Consider the following 13,312-nt stretch of genomic DNA (forward strand, 5'->3'; position numbering starts at 1 on the left):
TTTGATGATGGGGGATGTTCATCACTGGCTGTTAAGCTTGGTTCAATGTTGACTGGTACATCTTCTTGTGAAAATATCTCAACACATTTTTTCTCCACAGCAGACTCTTCTCAAGCATATTTTCCACAATCTCAGAAGCAACTGAGCAAACATCAACATTGGAGGGCAAGTCTTCTTTTTCACATTCACATTGTTCAACAAAAACTTCAGCAGTAACAGAAGAGAGAGAGTGAATGGCCTGGGTTAAATCAGACATTATTTCATGAAAAATGCTTTCTAAAATCACTTCAGTTTTCTCTTTCAAGTGACATTTAAAGTTAAGAAAAACGTTTTTTAAATTCTTCATTTCACCTATGGCTTTTGCTTTTTTATCACAAATCGATAAACTCTCCCTAGGCTCTCTGTTTCAGTAGTAGCATCCTTACACTTTGTTGTGCTTGTTTCAAATGATGCTAAAAGATGACTGTCTGATTTACAACTTCTGAGCTTAGGATATTAACATAGCACTTTGGTTTTATTATATTTAAGTATAGAGGTTATAGATTGTCCTTTTGAATGATACGTTTTCCCCACAACAATTCTTTCCTTATGTGCAGGAGAAGGTTGTATCGGTGTGGTCGGTCTCCTTACTGACAGGTCAACTGCAAATGCACAGGGTTCTGCCTGAAATGTTTTAGTTGTTGAAGATATGTAGGTTAAATATGTAAAGTCTTCACTGCATGTGCTACAGAAACTTGAACTATCTGAAGAGAGGATGGAGTTATCAGACGCTGGGTATGTATTATTTGTCAATCTTTCTTCATACTTTGTGATGGCTGGGTACAATATACTAGTCACTGTAGGCACAACCCAGGTCATTATATTCTGCGTTATAATATTCAGTTCTTCAGAAGTTACTTTTTTTTACAAGCAATTTTGCGCTGAGTTCTGTTGCATATTTGTGTTAACAGGAGAAGAAAATACACCCGGGTCTGTAGCCTGAGCCTGAGGTCCTGATTTGTAGAGATAGCTTGATCTCTTGGTTGGTTTTCCATTACAATTAGCATTTGTCCCCTCTTCTTTTGAAGGATCCAAAAATGCCTGTGAAAGTCTGCATTAATTTCTTGTGGGTGACACCTGAGCTGAAATAATTGAACCTTGGCCTGAAATGTTACTCCTCTATCATCGACAATACTTGAGTTTTTAGATATCCCATCTCTCTTTTGATTTATACCATTATCCTGTTCATTTGCCTGAACAGCAGAAGTTGAGGTTTTTTCCATAAAATTCTCTGGACTATTTTGATTCTGATGAGCAGCAGCTGCTGTATTTCCAGATATTTCTTCATATGTATTCTGGTCTCCAGCAGGATAAACTAATATGATATCTTCAGAAGTCTTCCTTTTATTCTTTAGAGAAGATTCACCATGTGTTCCATCTTGACCTTTGTACTTCAATGTATTTCCCCCCGTATCTTTTCTGTCAACGCCATTATCTTGCATTTGTGGTAAATGATAGGCCATTTTTTTCTCTAGAAGGTGTTGTTTGTACCTGTCACTCTCTTCTCTGTTTCTGACGAGATCGGGCGCATTCAGGGTGGTATGGCCATAGACTCTTCTCTGTTTCTGTGCCGTTCTTGTCTGGCAGGAGACCCTCGGGCCCCCCTCTCACCCCACCCAGGTCCCAGCCATGTAGAGTACTCGGCTTCTCCACTTAAAAGGCCCCTCTTCCTTTTCTGCCCAGCAACAGGCCTGACCCGTCAGCTCTCCAGCAACTTCCCGCCCAACTAACTCCTGCCCAGCAAACTTCCCGTGCGACATCCCACCTACCCAATCGCCACCCGACATGCCATTTTTCCCACTCCACCAGTCACTGTACCTCTATAAAAGCCGCAGAACAAAGAAAGCCGGTGCGAGACTGCTGACTCTTCCCCTGGCATGAGTCCAGTCCGCCCGGAGACTCTCCAATAAAGCCTGAACTCCTCTTTCATCTGGTCTAATTCGGTCGCGCCTTGGGGTCCAAGTTATGAGGGTCCGGGTGGGTCAGACAGTTCTTTCCTCTCTTCTCTTTTAACATCTTCTACCATCTTTGTCAGAAGTACCATCTCTTTTTGTCTTCCATTCTCTTCAGTTTTTCTACGAAGAGCAAGTTTTCTTCTTGTGTATTCCCGTTGTTGTCTTTCTTCTCTATTCATCAGGTATAGGCGTTGTTTTTCTGCTGTGCATTCAAGTTGTTCTAGTTTTCTACTTATCATACCCAAATAACTGTGTCTTATTAACCGTTCCTGGTCCTTGATAGATTCAGTGCCCTCCTTTAACAACCAGTTCTGGACTTGGGCAACATCAGAATATTGAGGGATTTGATTGTTTTCCGGTATGTTTTGTAGTTGTTTTGCAAGTATTTTCTATTTAAGAAATGTGTATATTACCTATATATAATGTTTTTTACAATTCCCCGAAATAAAATCATATAAATTCCTGTATTTTATAAATGCTTAATTCTGTTTAATTGTATTTACGTCTATTTTTAATCCGTTAAAGACACAGACAAGTAAAACAAAATTTGTTTGGATCACTCCATCGTAGAGACCCCAAATGTCTCCCCCATAAAGGAGTTTGAGCCCCGACACAGTTCTCCCATCCTGGACGCAGTCGAGCTAAGGGAAAGAAGGAAGTGCAAGAAGTTTGATTTTGCAGAAGTTTATGTCTGGTTCACTGATGTAACAGTTTTGCTGGGTAAAGGCTGTGTGGTTTCACCGCGCATTGTATTTCTTGAAGTTTCTGTTCTGGGCTAGTTTTTATGACTCTTACCAGGTACTCACTGAAGCTTGTGACTATTTATATGACATTTGAAATTGTTACCTTTAAGATTTATACCTTGGTTTGACCGTTGTAAAATGTGATCTTGTTTCTGTGTTTTTGATTATCGGATAAGTAGAAAAGGTCACCTGTTTGTTTTATGACTTCTTGATCAACCTTTATGACAGTTGATTGTATGCTTCTCCTTTTTCTAGTTTTGTCTTAAACCTCAGGCTTGCGATGTTGTAACTTTCTTTTCTCCTTTGTTGTAGTAACCTCACTAAGATACTTGACGTCAGCCACTGCAGGTTAAAGGGTATATAATGAGACCCTGTGCACAAAATAAATTGCTGACTTGGGCAATCCTCGTCAGTCCTCCAGACCCCATTCTGTTCTATCTCTCTTTTCCACGCAGTCTCTCTTCCAGGTATTGGGACCGTCTTGCTGGTCAAGAGACCCCCGGTAGACATGCCGATCTCATGGACCACAACATCTGGCGACCACGACGTGTGGCCTGGACACAGGAGATCAAAGTGATGATCAATTCAATTATGTGGTGCCGGTGTTCAATAAGCGAGTTTTTGGTTAATTTTTAATCTTGTATATGTAAGTTTTGGTTTTTAATTCAAGTCTTCAATCTGGAGTAAAAACATGGGGAATATTGAGTCAAAGGAGCATAGCATATTTATTCAGTTGTTACAGTCTATGAGTAAGTCTCATGGTCATAATGTTAAACAGAATACTGGAAGAATTTGTGCACGTTATTCGTGAAATTTGTCCGTGGGTACCTGAGGGTGGATTTCTAGATGAAGCCGCTTGGCTTGTCATTGATGAAAAGATTGATCAGTTTTGTTTCTATAATAAGTCTTTACCTCAGTCTGAAATTTTACTTTCTGTTTGGAGTAAACTTCAGGGTTGCATTTGTCCTTCTCAGACTTCTCTCCCTTCTGTGCAACCTTATACTTCTACCACATCCATTTCACATCCTGCTCCTGCCTTATCTCCTACTGTGTTACATTCGTATGCCGAGAGCCTCATCCAGCGCGGCAAGATGATGCTGCTGACCAACGCTCTCTCAGCTCCCACAGTGAGTGCCAACATACAGATGATTTGTCTCCCTTAACAGAAGTCATTGTTCAACAGCCTGTAGCCAAGACTGCCACTCAGTGGGTCCCTGGTCCGTTTACATTTACTTCGCCTCCTGATCTTGCTCGTCAGTTTCAGGATTTACTTTCACTGTGCTCGCGCGCTATCTCTAATCGTCAGTGCTTTCCTGTAGTACAAGGAAATGAAATGGGTGCGGGAAGCTATTCTACTGGGAGTGTGCCTATAACTTAACAAGCCACAGATGCTGTTTCAATGACTCCCCTAACTCATGGTTTATTATTTAATAAGAAAGAATTTGCTAATGTAAATAGTATATTCCCTTCACTTTTCCCTATTATAGAAGTTCAAAATGCTCAGGGACAAATAGTCTGTAAATATCAGCCTATCCCACCTGAAACTTTGAAAGAATTAAGAGAGACTGTTGCTCAATATGGCCCTACTGCCCCTTATACTATTTCTTTATTAGAAGATTTGGCTAAAAAAGTCTTACCCCTGCATGATTGGGGCCACCTTACAAAAGCTTGTCTCTCAGGTGGAGATTATCTCCTTTGGAGAGCTAATTATGATAATCGTGCTTTAATCAGGCACAAAGAAATCATACTCATCAAATGCCAGTTTCTTTTAATATGCTTACTGGTAAGGGTCAGTTTGAAGATCTTCATTTACAAGCACAACTCCTCGAAATAGCCTATGGGCAGATTAACACGTTAGCCTTGCAGGCTTGGAGGCAGCTCCCGGCAACCAGGGTTAAAACGGAGTAGTTGTCAAAAATTAAGCAGGAACCTGATGAGCCATATCAAGATTTTGTGTCCCACCTTATACAGGCAGTAGGCAGGTTGGTTCAGGATGGAAAGGCTGGCACTTTGTTAGTTAAACAATTGGCATTTGAAAATGTTAATCCAGCCTGTCAAGCAGCCATTCGGCCATGGAAGAAAAAAGGCACTCTTGCTGATTACATTCATTTGTGTGCCGATATAGGGTCTGCCTATCAGCACGGACTGGCTATGTCCACAGCTCAAGCCGGTATGTCTGTAACTGCTTATGTTAAAGATCAAATGAGTAATGCTCACTATCAGAGCAGCAACCAAAAATGTTTTCAATGTGGTAATACCTCAAAAATGGAAATTTATTGTTATTGATTTAAAACACTGCTTTTTTTACCATACCTCTTGCCCCACAAGACTGTAAAAGGTCTGCTTTTAGTATTCCATCTACTAATTATGAACAATCTTGGGATAGATATGTATGGGTAGTGTTGCCTCAGGGCATGGCTAACTGCCCTACCCTTTGTCAGACTTTTGTTGCAAAGGCTCTTCTTCCAGTCCGACAACAATATCCTGACCTTATTCACTATATGGATGATATTTTAATTGCTACTTCAACTGATGTTCTTCTGCAGTCCGCTTTTGTGCAATTACAGAAATGTTTGACTAATGCTGGCCTTGTGGTTGCTCCAGAGAAAATCCAATCTTCTGCTCCTTATCACTATTTAGGATGAGTAATTGAGTCACAAAAAAATCTTATGAAATTCCAAAATTAAATACCTCTCAATTAAAACTTTCAATGATTTTCAAAAATTTTTAGGTGATTTAAATTGGATCAGACCTAGTCTCAAACTTACCACTGGAGACTTAAAACCCTTCTTTGAATTTTAAAGGGAACTTCCAACCCTGCTTCCCCATGCCAGCTTACTCCTGAAGCCATGCAAACACTCCAGATTGTTCAAAAAGCCTTGGCAGAACAAAAATTAAATAGAATTCAAGACAAGACACCCTGGAACTTTTGTGTGCTACGTACACAGTACACACCCACAGGTGTTTTCTGGCAGCAGAGGATATTAAAATGGCTACACCTCCCTGCTAGTCATGGAAAAGTAGTGACTTCTTATGATTTGGTTGCAGCTTTGGTTTCTAAATGCGGGACTCATGCCCTTACTCTGTTTGGATACGAGCCTCCAGAAATTGTTGTTCCTTATTCAGGCCCTCAACAAACTTGACTTTGGCAATTCTCAGAAACTTGGCAAATTGCTTTTGCTGGATTTCCAGGAAACATTAGTTGTCATCTTCCCACTGATAAAAGTTTACAATTTTATACTCTTAATTCACTCATTTTTCCTCAGATCTGTGTCAAGACACCTTTAACACAAGCACACCTAACTTTCACGGACGGATCTTCATCTGGCATTGCTGCTGGCTCAGTTAATAATCAACCTTTTTCTTTTCAGACTCAGGAAACCTCAGCTCAATGAGTCGAACTCTTTGCAGTGCAATTTGTTTTATCTCATTGGAATGTTCCTCTTAACATTTACTCTAATAGCCAATACGCTGTTCAACTTGTTCAGCACTTGGAGACTGCTCCCTTGTGCTCAACTGATTCCTCCTTTATCATTCACCTTTTAATCCCTCTACAGGAATCTCTTCAACAGTGCTCTCATCCCTTTTTTATAGGTCACATTCGAGCTTGTTCTAATCTGCCAGCACCTCTTAGTAAAGGAAATCAACAGGCTGATCTTCTTGCTCATTCTATTTTTTCCAGTGTTAACTCCTCTTCAACAGGCACAGGCATCTCATGCTTTGCATCATCAAAATGCTCACAGTTTTTGTTTACAATTTAAAATTACTTGAGAACAGGCTCGACAAATCATTAAACAATGCTCTGCATGTCTTCCTCACTTGCCAGTTCCTTTCCATTATGGAGTTAACCCTCGAGGACTACAGAGTGGCCATATATATCAAATGGATGTCACTCATTTTACACTTTTTGGTAAATTTCAATATATACCTGTAACTATTGATACTTTTTCTCATTTTTTAGTGGCTTCTGCTCATACAGGCGAAGCTGTTAAAGATGTTATAGCCCATTGCTTATTGGTCTTTTCTATTTCAGACCCTCCTAAAATCCTTAAAACAGATAATGCTTCTGCTTACACCAACAAAGGATTTAATCATTTTTGCTTTCAGTTTCATATTCAACATCGTACAGGTATACCCTACAATCCACAAGGACAAGGAATTGTAGAACACGCTCATGCAACTTTGAATTTAACTTTACAAAAAATAAAACAGGGGGAGTCAGGAGCTGATTTACATAAGACTCCTCATACTTGGTTTAGACATGCCCTATATATTTTAAATTTTTTGACTTTTGATGCCGAAGTACGTTTTGCTGCTGACAGTTTGTGGCATCCTCAGCATACAACAACAGCTGAGGTTTTGTGGAAAGATTCTCTTTCTAACCAGTGGCATGGCCCCAATCCCGTCCTCATATGGGGACGAGGACATGTTTGTGTTTTTCCTAGGTCTGCAAGCTCTCCCATCTGGGTTCCTGAACGCCTGGTAAATCATGGCCCACCGCGGCAACACACACAGCCTCATCCCTCACCTTCACCGTCTTTACCTGATGTCTCAGCCACCACGCAGATGCTGTCACCCCCATCACCACTCCCTGTCTCTGACGCCACCTCAAGGAGCACCTCTCCCGACGTGGGCCCACATGCGGCATCTCAGTGCTGAGGCCTCCTGACTACTTGCTGAAAATGGACAATCTCGAACACCTTCTGTTTTGTTCCTTGCTATGCTAGCCATTTTATCGTGCCAACCCAATGCCCATGCTCAACTATCTACTGATTCTCAGGTTCTTTGGGTCTATGTCCCTGATCCTCCTGTTCTTCATCCTGTCACTTGGAATGATCCTTACTTCCCTGTTTATCTCAATGACACCTCTATTCTTAGTTTTCCTTCCTCTACTCATATCACTCCTCAATCTGCCACTTACTCCTATATGGCTCAAGCTGCCAGTCCTCCCATGTGTTTTCATGCCCCTGCCCTTTCAGATTTTCCTCCATCCACTTCTTTACCTGTTACCCCTTTCAAAACCTCTTCTTACTGCTTTGATTTGGCTTTAAAACTACTTTCTACCTACGAAGGTCCCTCTGATTTACTCCCTGGTGAATCCTATTTCACTCGGGATTGGTCTTTGATTTATTATGGCATTAAGGCATCCTGGAATCTTATTTCTCCTGATTTCCCTGATAAGGATAGGCCCCGTTGCAGACTGACTAATCACTCTTTTGATCCTTCTCCTCCATGGAGAACCTGTTACACAGTGCATCAGGCTTTACAGTATACCTTGTCTACTGGTTTTACTTTATATGATTGGTCTATCCCCATTCCTCTTAGTAACTCTGCTTCTCATTATCAAGTTCCTGGTGGCTGGAGCACTCCCCTTGTCTCCACTCCCTCTGGATGCCTGTTCCCCTCCCTGTGGTGACTCTTTCCTGCTTTGGTGCCTACTTATCGCACAGTTGGCTCCCATAGCCCTGCCTTCACGTCCTCCTCCCCTTCTTATCACTATGTTAAGGCCTGTGTTGCCGCCCCATATGCTCTTCTCTATGGCTCTATTAATGTTACTGCTGTCTCTGGACAATACTTTATTTCTTGTTCCTCCTGCATCCTTACCAATTGTTTGGATTCCTCTGTTTTTCCGACTTCCACCATCCATGTTGTTCACCAACCACCTTATGTGATGCTCCCTGTTAATATTTCTGGTTCTTGGTATGATGAATGAAGCATGCAAATTCTCCATCAAATTGGGGACCTCATTGTCCGTCCTAAACATTTTATTGGCCTTCTCATTGCTAGTATTTTGGCTATTGTTTCTATTGTAGCTACTGCTGCTACAGCTGCAGTTAGTCTAGCTCACAGTGTTCAAACTGCTACCTATGTTAACCATTTGGCTCAAAATATTTCTGTTTCCATGGGTACTCAAATTGATATTGATCAAAAATTGGAAGCCAAACTTAATGCTTTGGAACAAACTGTTACCGTTTTGGGAGACAAAGTGTACAATATGCAATCTTGCCTGCTACTACACTGTGATGTTGATTTTAAATATATCTGTGTTACCGATACACCTTATAATGACACTGAATGGAGTTGGCCTCTGGTCAAGGCCCATTTACAAGGTATTTGGAGTCATAATAACTTGCCCCTTGATGTTCTCAAGCTTCAACAACAAATTCATGTGATTGATTTTTCACGCCATGATCTTCTGCGGGATGATACTATCGCCCGTGATATTGTTAATACTTTGTTTTCCTGGACCCATGGTTTTAACCTGCCATCTTTTTCCACCATTCTGGCTGTTGCTGGCTGTGTCCTTCTGGTTGTCATCCTTCTGCCATTTCTCTTTCGCCTTGTGTTCTCCTCCCTCCAACGTTTGCAGCTCAAAATATTTGAACTGCATTTAAAAAATCAGGGGGAGATGTGGGGATCACTCCAGCATAGAGACCCCTAAGTGTCTCCACCATAATGGAGTTTGAGCCCAGACACATTTCTCCCCTCCTGGACGCAGTAGAGCTAAGGGAAAGAAGGAAGTGCAAGAAGTTCGATTTTGCAGACGTTTATTTCTGGTTCACTGATCTAACAGTTTGGCTGGGTGAAGGCTGTGTGGTTTCATTGCGCATTGTATTTCTTGAAGTTTCTGTTCTGGGCTAGTTTTTATGACTCTGCTACCAGGTACTCACTGAAGCTTGTGACTATTCATATGACATTTGAAATTGTTACCTTTAAGATTTATACCTTGGTTTGACCATTGTAAAATGTGATCTTGTTTCTGTGTTTTTGATTATCGGATAAGTAGAAAAGGTTACCTGTTTGTTTTATGACTTCTTGATCAATCTTTATGACAGTTGATTGTATGCTTCTCCTTTTACTAGTTTTATCTTGAACCCCAGGCTTGCAATGTTGTAACTTTCCCTTCTCCTTTGTTGTAGTAACCTCACTAAGAGACTTGACATCAGCCACTACAGGCTAAAGGGTATATAATGAGACCCTGTGCACAAAATAAATTGCTGACTTGGGCAGTCCTCATCAGTCCTCCAGACCCCATTCTGTTCTATCTCTCTTTTCTTCCACGCACTCTCTCTTCCAGGTATTGAGACCCTCTTGCTGGTCAAGAGACCCCCGGCAGATGTGCCGATCTCATGGACCACAACACCTTCCCACCCAGGACCTCAGATTTCCCATTGATGCTCTTATCAAAGCCATCCTACCACTTCACACTAAATGACACCTCCTTTGGCAAACAAAAACATTCTTCCAGAAATCCTTTTGCTACATCATTAATTTTTCTTCTCTTTGGGATCACTGACATTATCATAAAACATGTTATTAACTCTCTCATTAAAAATATTTTTCCAAATGCCCGTAGAGTACCATGTACTTTTTGGGTGATGGGTTCACCAGAATTCCAAACCCCAACATTATGCAAGATATCCAGGTAACAAAGCTGCACATGTAAACCTTGAATCTCTAATAAAATAAAATGAGATTTAAAAAAAGTTAAAATAATAAAACAGATTCCAATTGGATAAGGATTTAGAGATGAAGAACAAGATGATTTTCAAATGCAAGCATTTGTGGAGACTGAAATTTTTAAAAATAATTTTGTACAATGTTACCATGTGCAGAATAAAACTTTCAAAGTTAGTAGCACCAAGAAAGCTAATTTATATTTTAAAAAATACATTTTCCTTAAAAGAGAATAAAACTTTCAAAGTTAGTAACTAACAATAAAGAAAGCTAATTTATGTCTTAAAAATACATTTTCCTTAAGAAAGACTAGAGCAGAGATAAATGAACTAGAAAATAGGAAAATAATACAAAAATATCACAAAATCAAAAGTTGGTTATTTGAAAAGATTGACATAATTGACAAACCTTTAGCTGGGTGAATTAAGAAAAAAAGAGAGACCACTCAAATTTCTAAAATTAGAAATGAAAGTAGGCACAGCAGCTGTGCATCTGGGGCTCCTGACCTCTCTCTAGGTTTGGAGCATAGCCCAAGTCTGTCAGCACTGGAGGACCTCAGGAGTCATGTTGAAGCCCCATAGTGAAGCTGGGGTGGTCTTCATTCAGACTCAGCAGCTGCATGCAGCCATGGCTGACACATTCCTGAAGCGCATGTGCTGCCTGGCCACTGAATTGCCACCCATCACAGCCTGGAGCACTAGCATCATCTGTACCATGGGCCCACCTTCCCCATCATTAGAGATGCTGAAGAAGACCAGTAAGTCTGGAATGAATGCGGCTTATCTGAACTCTCATGAAACTCAGAAGTACCATGTGGAGGCCATCAAGAACGTGCACACAGTCATGGAAAGCTGTACTTCCTACTCCGTCCTCTACCAGCCCATCGCTGTGGCTCTGGACACGGACCTGGGATCCCAACTGGGCTCCTCAAGGGCAGCGGCACTGCAGAGGTGGAGCTGAAGAAGGGAGCCCCTGTCAAGTTCACACTGGATAACGCCTACATGGAAAAGTGTAACAAGAACATCCTGTGGCTGGACTACAAGAACATCTGCAAAGTGGTGGAGGTGGGCAGCAAGATCTTCTCATGATGGATGCTGACATTCTGGTGACGGAGGTGGAAAATGGCGGCTCCCTGGGCGGCAAGAAGGGTGTGGACCTTCCTGGGGCTGCCGTGGACCTGCCTGACATGTCGGAGAAGGACATCCAGGACCTGAAGTTAGGGGTCAAGCAAGATGTCAATATGATGTTCACATCATTCATCTGCAAGACATCTGATGTCCATGAAGTTAGGAAGTTCCTGGGAGAGAAAGGAAGGAATATCAAGATAATCAACAAAATTGAGAATCATGAAGGGGGTTGGAGGTTTGATGAAATCCTGGAGGCCAGTGATGGGATTACTGAGATGAGATTCCTGCAGAGAAGGTCTTTCTTGCTCAGACAATGATGATTGGGTGGTACAACCAAGCTGGGAAGCCTGTTATCTTGCCACTCTGATGCTGGAGGACATGATCAAGAAGCTCTACTCTGGCTGGGCACAGTGGCCCACGCCTGTAATCCCAGCACTTTGGGAGGCCGAGGCAGGTGGATCACCTGAGGTTGGGAGTTTGAGACTAGCCTGACCAACATGGAGAAACCCTGTCTCTACTAAAGTTACAAAATTAGCCAGGCATGGTGGCACATGCCTGTAATCCCAGCTACTTGGGAGGCTGAGGCAGGAGAATTGCTTGATCCCGGGAGCCGAGATTGCACCATTGCACTCCAGCCTGGGTAACAAGAGCAAAACTCTGCCGTAAAAAAAAAAAAAAAAAAGCAGCAGCGGCAGTTCCATCGCACCCGGGCTGAGGGCAGTGGTGTGGCCAGTGCAGTCCTGGAGGGAGCTGACTGCATCATGCTATCTGGAGACAGCCAAAGGGGATGATCCTCTGGATGTGGTGCACATGCACACCTGATTGCCTGTGAGGCAGAGGCCACCATCTGCCACTTGCAATTATTTGAGGAGCTCTGCCATCTGGCACCCATTACCAGTGACCCCACAGAAGCCACTGCTGTGGGTGCCGTGGAGGCCTCCTTCAAGTGCTGCAGTGGGGCCGTAATCTTCCTCACCAAGTCTGCGGGTATGCTCACCAGGTAGCCAGATACTGCCCATGCACCCCCATGATTTCTGTGACATGGAATCCCCAGACAGCTCGCCAGGTCCACCTGTACCATGGCATCTTCCCTGTGCTGTGTAAGAATCCAGTCCAGGAGGCCTGGGCTGAGGATGTGGACCTCCAGGTGAACTTGTCCATGAATGTTGGTAAGGCCTGAGGCTTCTTCAAGAAGGAAGATGTGGTCATTGTGCTGACCTGGTGACACCCTGGCTCTGGCTTCACCAACACCATGCATGTTGTTCCTGTGCTGTGATAGACTGTGATAGACCCCAGAGGCCTTCCTCCAGCCCTGTCCACTGCCTTCCCGAACCCCTCCATTAGGCCAGCAATGCTTACAGAGCTCATTCTGGGCTGTAACATGGCACTGGTAGGCTGGGACACCAGGGAAGAAGATTTATGCCTCACTGAAACATAGCTGTTTTTAGAGCCTGCTCTGGTGTGACAGCCCAGAGCTTGGCTGCCCATTATGTGGCTGCACCCAAGCAAGGGAAGAAGGAGGAATGCAGAATGGAGGCCCCCAGAGCATATGGCAAGAGGGTGACAGCTTCCTTTCCTGTGTGTACTCTGTTCAGTTCCTGTAGAAAATGGATGCCCAGAGGACTCCCAACCCTGGCCTGGGGTCAGGAAACAGCCACCAAGAGTTAGGGGACTTAGGGTGTGGGGCAGTAGTTCTAGTTTAAGCGGACTCTGGCCCTGGCCCTTACTTGCTTTCCCAACCCCCTGGGCCTTTTTCACTGACACCTGTCCCCACCCTCCACTCAGCTGTCCTGCAGCAAACACTCGACCCTCCACCTTCCATCTCCCCTACTACTGCAGTCACCTCTGGGCCTGTGGCCAGAGAGCCTAGCTGTATGTCAATAAACAACAGCCGAAGAAAAAGAAGAATGAAAGAAAGAGAAAGAAAGAAACAGAAAGAAGGAAAGAAGGAAAGAAAAAAAGAAAGGAAAGAAAGAAAGAGAGAGAGAGA

General features: G+C 42.8%; 2 pseudogenes; one reads left to right on the top strand and one right to left on the bottom strand.

The window, feature by feature from the left end:
* Nucleotides 1–1,095: 1,095 nt before the first annotated feature.
* LOC135272011 (fibrous sheath-interacting protein 2-like) lies at nt 1,096–8,384 on the bottom strand (annotated as a pseudogene).
* A 2,375-nt stretch (nt 8,385–10,759) lies between these two features.
* Nucleotides 10,760–12,598, top strand: LOC135272012 (pyruvate kinase PKM-like; annotated as a pseudogene).
* The last annotated feature ends 714 nt before the right edge of the window (nt 12,599–13,312 follow it).

Source organism: Aotus nancymaae, unplaced genomic scaffold (assembly GCF_030222135.1).
Source record: "Aotus nancymaae isolate 86718 unplaced genomic scaffold, 86718_ANA_hifiasm-v0.15.2.pri h1tg000102l, whole genome shotgun sequence".
Taxonomy (NCBI): Eukaryota; Metazoa; Chordata; class Mammalia; order Primates; family Aotidae; genus Aotus; species Aotus nancymaae.